Genomic DNA, 8,426 nt, shown 5'->3' with positions numbered 1-8,426 from the left:
GATATCTAACACACTAGCTAGAGAAAATTTGTGGGGACAATTTTTATTTTGTGCCATACTGGTATAGAAATGTTACCTGAGGATCACTTCTTGTCCTGAAGAGGAGAAAAAAAAAAACTCAGGGGAAAAAGCTGAGTGCATCAGCATAGCACAAACAGTCAAATAATACTGAATTAGCATTCAGGAGACCTTAGTTCAGGCATTTTGAGGCCTTCAGAAAAAGCACTTCAGGTCTGTAGAGTGAATTAAACTTGGCCTCTCAGTCAGAAACTTGGAATTGCATAGTAAAACTTAAGGATATAAATAAATCTTCCATAAGAAAGAAGGGTTTCAAAGGAGCCTTATTCTAATTATGATAGTTCTTGCTTATCTGAATGTAGAATAATGAAGTATCCTGTAATTGTCAGAGGTTATCACTACTTCAGTTTCTCGTGCTTTGCTTCCAAAACATAATCTAATTTGTCTATCTCTGTCCACAAAAGGAAGGAGTTTCCATGCTACTGAAAACTCAACCACCTTTGTGAGGCCCAGAACATCAAGGTCTTCCCTCACATAATCCTCACATATCCTCATGAAGGCACCAAGTGTATGCCACCCAAGTGCCAAAAATACTCTTACATACAGCAACAGTTTTTGTTCAGTTTTTGTGAGCACAACTTTCAGTCCTTCTGGCAAGCTATACTGAAGCAATAAAATCCAGCAGATTTCTCAGAAATTTCCTTAGCAACTTGCAAAGAAGAGGAACATGTGAGTTGGCTGGCAGTACGGTAGGATAGTTTCAGAAATGATACACTTCTTTGTTTGCTGCTTACTCTAAAATCCCAAACAAACAAACCAGAAAAGGTATTGGAGAACTTGGCCTGAGCACTTAGGAACATGCTACCCTTCCACCTTCTCAGTCTTTTTCAGAATTCCCTTTTTATCAGAGGTGTGTCAGCAACATTGCATACTCAGATGCAGCCTTACTCAGCTGGGTCTTGGCCATGCGCAGCCCTGTGCTTTAACATATTGTGAAGAACAGCTGCTTTAACTTTTCTTTCTACATTGTCAGCTTTCTACATTATCATGGCCAACTGCAGTTGCATCTCTTCCTACTATGCATATAAGAAATATTTATCTGTAAAAAGACTTGGGAAGGTAGGTCATGGGATAAACATACTCTTGCAAATTAATTCTTCAAGCTTCTCTTACTGTTTCCAAGACTAATATACATGACAAAACGGTAGACCCTTGTAGCATATGATGAAAACATTCAAACCACCTGCACTGTAACACTGGAACTCAGTTTCTTACCTTGCTTCAAGCCTTTGGAGAAAACGTACATTTTCTGCTATAACAACTACAATTAAAGGGCAGTCACTAGGCAGCATGAGTTCTCAGTTAAGCTTTAGCCCTGCTACCCCTTTCCTTGCTAACAAAATTAACTGTTCCTGCAAACAATATGTATCTACTCCAGTAGTGGTCCCAGAAATTAAGCACCCAGTAATTTGGAAAGTGTTGTAAGAATACATATAACTCTGTGCAACTCAACTCAAACTGTCTTGCTGTGTACTCTCAAAATTACCTTTAATTATGTGATCACAGGCTTTATTTTCACCCACATTTTACCTCTTCCCATTCAACTGCTTCCTGACTCAACATCATTTCTTTCACCCACATCTTGCAGCTCCTGCTCTCTTCTCAGCTTTCTCATTTCAGTCTTACTCTTCTTGCTCTGTTAGTCCTGAGCTCACTGCTGAACGTCTAATTTCCCTTCTGTCAACCAAGTCCCAGTCCAAGTCCAACAATATCCCATTTCTCCTTCTTTATCCTCTTCCACTTGCAGGCCAGCCAACTGTTGTATTCCCCATTATACCTCCCAACCATTAAGAACCATCATTTAAGACCAGGAAGCCCTTCATTTTCTATCTCTCGTTGCTTAACCCAACTCCTTTCCACATCAGTGTCCAGCACTTGTTTTCTTCAGAATCTCCTTCACTTTTCATCTGATAACACTCTCCCCCCTCATCTTCCACCTGCCTTCTTCCCTTCCACTCAGTCTCTCCCAGTCCTTAATCTACACCTGACTTCCAGGTTTGTTTTTTTTTTCCTTTTGCAGCATACAGTACGTGTTCCTTTCCCTTAGTTCCTGAAGGTCAGCATGGTGGGCTCAGTAAAAATGAAGGAGAGTGTAGTTCTCTGCTTTCAGATCTGGCACCTGACTCCACATCAGGACTTGGTGAAAGCAAACGTCAGGGTCTGTCTTAGCAGTCAGTGACCGACTAAATGGTGTATGTGCCTTCTCATTGCACTTGGTTGTAAGGGGATAGAGCAAAGCCCCTCTGCTCCTTGAGGGAGCATGTTACATGAGAAAGCATAAATAATTGAGGGGTTTGGGAGTTCAGGGTGGAGAAGGCCAGCTGACAATAGGTAAGATACCCTTTTCAACAACAGTCAGATCTACAAGCTTTGTAGGTATATTATACACATTTTACTTGAAAAGCGAAGAGGTGCTAGAAGAGAAGCAACGATTTCTGAGAGGAAAAATTAATGCACATATCCAAACATTAAAAAATTACTTGGTTGTTCTTTTTTTCCTAGTTCTTCCCCATTTTCTTCTGCCTGGTGAAAAGTGTTGTATTGTTTCTTATACCTCTTGTCTGAGTTTTCACATCTCTTCTGCCTCTCCTCTATTAAACAAAGAGAAAAAAACAACCTCAAAGCTTCCCTTATCTTATTTCAGTAGCTGCCATGAAAATCTACCATTTTACTAAATGTAAAGCTACATAAACTTGCCTAAGGTTGCTGCAGGTGAATTGTGCTCAGCAGGCCAAAAGAGCATATCAGTGCCATGACTGAGTCTCCTTGGCCAGCCCAGAAGACCCATCATATTACCCCTTGAATCTTGCCTCCTCTTTTAGTGATGCCAATATTATTCCAGGTTTCAGCCTTGCTATTGGAAATGGCCAGACATCTGGTGATCTTATTGTTCTAATACTGTGAAGCAGTAGTTTGTTATAGATTTATAGAAATAAAACCATTCTGTGGCTTTAGGATTTGTGGCTTGACCCTGGAAAGAATTAAGAATAAAAAGCTGAAGTTATGCCTGTGGGATACAGTGGATTACTGAGAAGATGAACCAACTAGTTTTCTTAAGAACTAGCCATTTTTACAAGATATAAGTGTTTGCATATTAATTTGCAGATATTTGTCTAAGATGGACAGAGGTGAAGAAAGGCTGTATTTTAAGAAAGGGCTATAGCTACCGCTAGGCACAGAATTGGACTGCAGACAACATGAAGCCACTCAGGACTTCAAGAATTGCTAAAAGAAGCTCATATGCTCAGTAAACTACTCCTGCGAGCACAGCCATTCTAATACTGTTGAGAAATGCCAAAGGAGCTAAACAGTGTTTGGTTCAAACAGAGGCCAGTTAGGTCCAAATTACTGGGTAAGCTACAGAAACCACAACCTACTTTCCACCTGAGAGACCTCAATGGAAGCATCTTTTCATAATATATTGAAATGAAGTCTGTTTACTTGGAAAATGGTAGCAAAATAGTTAAATCCTGCCTGGAGCAAGAGATGAAAAGAGAAAGCATGGGAAGAGAGAAGCAAAGAGCCACAATAATAGCACATACAGTTGTGCCAATCTAACCAATAAACAGAGTAGTGTAAGATTCTCTTTATTAGACTGATTCATAAGGAATACATGAATTGCAAAGCCATTCAAGTCTCTTTTTGTTCAGCTTGGCTGGGCAGAGAAAACTTTGTGGCTTTGTAAGCCAATTGTGATGTTTTACTACTCTCTGGCACCATGAAGACATTCAGGATACTGAAAACTGTATCGCTTGAAACTGAGTAATATGAAGCTACAGATTCACAGTCTCAGCAAAAGCACAGGGAACAAACTGCTCGTTCCTATTTTTGTTGTTCCAGCACCACAGATGTAAGGTATTCCTAACATTTATCATGTTAAAAAGTGGAAGATAGGATTGTTCTTCTTAATGATATATTTATCACTGGCATTATGCTAATTTCTAGACTTCAAAATAAAAAATTCAGGTGAGCTATATTCCTAATAGCAGAAGCTGGTCACATATTCAAGCCAAAAATAACTCAAAGAAAATGATTCACAGTTATAAAGGATAAAACTACATCACCAGAGCTTACAGAGTCTCAACAGGAGCTAAGGCATATTATTCCCAGTCTCCATCAACTCAGTCTCTAGGGAGGGTACTCTTCAGTTCTTTTTATATGAATGAATTATTGAGGTCCAAGCAGTAAAATTCCTAGCACAGAGAAACCACAGGAATGCAACATGACACTGAGACACCCATTAAGACTGTCTAAACACTTTTAGGATTGTTTCCCATCACGCAAAGATCCATGTAAAATCCATGTAAAATCTTCTGCACTCCATAATTTAGTTATTGTCCCCTTGCTTCTCATTGCTTCTCCCCCTACCCCAGGAAATGGCTGATCATTTGCAACACTACTTTCTGCCACTCAACACTTCCTCTGGAGTGCCTCCATGCAGTGTGGTTTAATAGATGTCTACATTTGTCGTTGATCTTCCATCCTCAGAACATTTGATTGCTCTTGCAGGGCCATGGCTCCTAGATAATAGCTGGAAAGTTTGAGAGTTTGTCCTTTTCCATGTTTAATTTCACTAAAAAGAATTTGTGTATTTTTGGCCATCAGCAAGAAACTGTTTTGCAGGTCAGATTTTCAACAAAAACATTCCTGTGTCCATCCACTGTGGAAGGGCTGAAGGGTAGAGGGTGGAAGGAAGTCTCATGGGACAAAATGCTTTTGACAGCACCAGAATTTGTACAGCTTCTAAAGGTGTGGTTACTTTCCAATCTGTTTCCAAAAATTTCTATTGAAAAAAATTGTTTTCAATTCAAGTACAAAGGATTTCCCCCTCTTACTTTAGAAATGCAAGTGAACGAAGCTCTTTCATTTTTGAGACACTATATTGGGTACTTTTTTGGTTAAATCCTCTGGATTCTGATATTATATAAGTTCGCTTCAGGAATTAAACAGATTTGTGTTGGTAAGTAAGCTAAAATAGTTTCATGGATTTACAGGATTTCATAATGTGTATTAACTGGTGTGGCTTGCTGCTAAAACAAACATTAATCCCTCAGAAATTTTGAGATAATAGCAGAAGGGTCCCATCTTCTGAACTAGGACAGCAGTACTCTTGTTGAGAGCATATAACTTGCTCTTCTACCAGTTCTGAATTCTGCAAATAAACAGAGTGTCCCAGGGAGGTGACAGCAATGCAAACCCAGACCTGGCACAAATATTCTGGGCTCTCCTAGCAAAGATACCACACTCATTATTCAAAGCACAAGGCTTGTCATCCTCCCCAGGTGGAGAGTGGAAGAGCATGGGAAGTCAGGAAGTGCGTGCAAAGGAGGTCACAAGTGCTGTCCTACTTTTTATCTTGCTGTTGAAAGACACGCTTTTGACATTTTATTAAAGACAGTCCTCGTACAAGCTCTCCCCTTTTTTCCTTTGCACACCACCTGATGTCAGCTAGTCTTTGCTTATTAGAAAAAGGGGGCAGATGTTTACTCACTACAGTAGCAGCTATGCAGTCAGGCTCAAGATCTGTCACAAACGCAGTTAAGGTCTGTGTTTAGCCTTGCACTGGTAGTAAACATAGTGTCACAAGATAAATGTCAATGAAAGTGATGCTGAAGGCTGATCCTATTTATTATGGGACGTGAACTGTTATCAAAGCTGCCAGGTGTAGAAGAGTCATTTAGTACAGACAACTTTGATATCTTTGAAAGGAATAAAATGAAGGGAACCCATTCAATTATTGCCAGGAAGGACTCCTCACCCTCCCCCAAGACAATTATTTTAAGTGCTGGAAGGAAAGGAAATAGCTCATTATTTTAAGTGGCTTGAATTGCTTTCCATCCCTCTCAGTTCTACTGGGAAAATACTTAACATGGAACAAACACAGTGGAATCAATAGTCTTCCTGTTGTCAGCTTTTAACAGTAACTTCACTAACATTTATGGACAGGGATCAAGGGGTAACAAAATTCCTAAACTGATTTATCTCCTGCCTAGATGGGTAAAGCACACCAAAATTCTAGCACATTCCCAACTTGGTTACATGCAATTTTCAGCTGAAGATTTTCAGTTTATACCCTTGTTAAGTATAAACAAACTGATGGCAAACACCAGTGTCCACTAAGGTCAACCAAAATATCCTTCTCTGTCAGTGATGCTCTGGTTTCACGTGGAGATCTACTCAGCTGTAGTAAGCATGCAGCACACCTCCAACCTCATTTCAGCCTCGGCACAGTGGCTCTGTGCAACCATCCATCCAGCAAGTTCAACCAAGATAGCTTGTCCCAATAACCCCATTAACCTATTTTTGCCTGTTCATATGAACCTCGGTCCTTGATTGATCCCTAGCCCTGATGGTCAGCTCTAAACTACCCTCAGCCAATCTGTTTGCCATTTTGTATGCTGGTCTGGCAGTGTCATTTGCTCTCAACCCAAACACACCCAAAATGTAGATTTAGTCTGTGGGATGTTTTCAGCTGCTAAACTAAATTCTGCTAATCCAAATTCTGGCTGCCAAACCAGCAGATCAGTCCTTGCTGGTTTGAGCCCTAATCTCATAATAAACCAGTGACTCCTGGCAGTCCCTATGGCTTTTATAATTGTCTTTCTTTCTTTTAATATTGATTTGAGTTAATATTTTCTCTTTAGATAGACAACCTGAATACAGATTAGCAAACCTGTTCCAGACATTATCTATACCCTTGCATGCACTTTCCTACAAAGTGTCCCTTAAAGGTATCCACTTTAACATATACTCACCAATCCCAGTCAGGACCACAATGACCTATATATAAATGCCTCTTCATTACCTTAGCCACTTACTCTTCCCCATCACCTTCACTAAGCACAGACCTAGTCTCTCTCTTCTCTTCAAAAAAGTAATTCTTACCGCTTGTCTTCCCTGCCAGCATGAATATTAATCCCAATACTGTCATTGCTTTAGCCTGTCAACTTTCTATAAATTGAGGTAAGACCTGGAGGAAGCCTTCCAAACCAGTTATAATACTGTACACAATTACTCAAGTCTGAGTAAAGTCTCTAGTTACAGCACTGGCTGTAGATGTACAGCTCAGGCAAGTAATCTTCATGTCTTGCAGTCCCTTACCAGTGTCCACCCCCATACCCTGAGCAGGTCTGACCCTGCTAGACTTAGACTATCAGCAGTAATTGGAATTACATGTACATGCACAGAGATATCATCTCCACTGCTTTACCTTAGATGGTGGTGCTTGCATGGCCTAGACCTAGAATTATGTAGTTGATACCAGCCACTGTGAGCATTAAACTTATCTGGGCAGCCCCTACAAAATCTAACTTTCTAATTCCAGTTGATCTTCTCCTACTGGCTTGAATTTGGTTAATCCATAGCTTGCCTTAGGTAGGCAAGTAAGAAGATTAATAGCCCCTGATGGCAGCAGTTACCTAGCAGGGACTGTAGCCTAAATCACCTCTCCTGGTGTTTCCTGATCCTAATTAAACTCTGCCTACCTTGGGAGAGGAGCCAGACTGCAGCCTGACGAGGTGAGTAAAGCTAAAGATCAGGTGATCACATTTAGGTTTGATTTCAGGCTAAGGTTAATTGCAGCCAACTGATTGTTACCACCACTTATATGAATTGTGCCAAGTGGGTCTAGGTGGGTCTGTGAAGTCTTAAATATAGCGAGATAGCTCAGGCCTACTTTTCTTATCTTCATGAACCTTAACTGCAGTTCTTGGAGGATCTCCTGGCACCAACCTTTCCCCTAGCTGGTCTGCTCTATTTTATGCTTGTTTCTCTGATAACCTGTATCTAGCAAGGTGATGTCTGAAAGCACCGATTTTAGATGGAAGAACAGTATGCCTAGCGATAGTTGAAGAATATGTCAGCCCAAATTCTCACCCTAGAACAGATGCAAGAATTTAAATGATCCCTTTGCTTTGTATGGAAGTTACTCTCTGTGCTTCAGGAGGAGAGGTCCAGAAGCACAGTCTATGCCAATGAACAGTCTGGGGTAGTGAGATGTGGAGGTTATAGAGGCTGGCTCTATCTTCTGTTTAGACATACGGAAAATCTTTTGACTTAGACAGTAATGGCATTTTCCTTATGCTATGATAAATTCATTCAAAAAAATGGAACCTCTAGAGCAGTATCTCTTAACTTAAAAATACATGGTGTTGTCAAGTAAATACTCATGCAAGCATTTGGCTTTTGAGGCCACAAAGTGTTATTCTGAAATTCTGTTTTAAAATACAGTCTTTGGTCTATAAACCCTTTTCACTGAAGTAAGTACAAGTCCAGAAGGAAATACAATACCTCATTGACTAGTTTTATGGTGTCACAGATATCCTTTCAGACCCTCGTTCCTATGGCAG

This window comes from Nyctibius grandis, chromosome Z (genome assembly GCF_013368605.1).
Source record: "Nyctibius grandis isolate bNycGra1 chromosome Z, bNycGra1.pri, whole genome shotgun sequence".
Classification (NCBI taxonomy): Eukaryota; Metazoa; Chordata; class Aves; order Nyctibiiformes; family Nyctibiidae; genus Nyctibius; species Nyctibius grandis.
Note: the sequence above shows the minus strand (reverse complement) of the source record.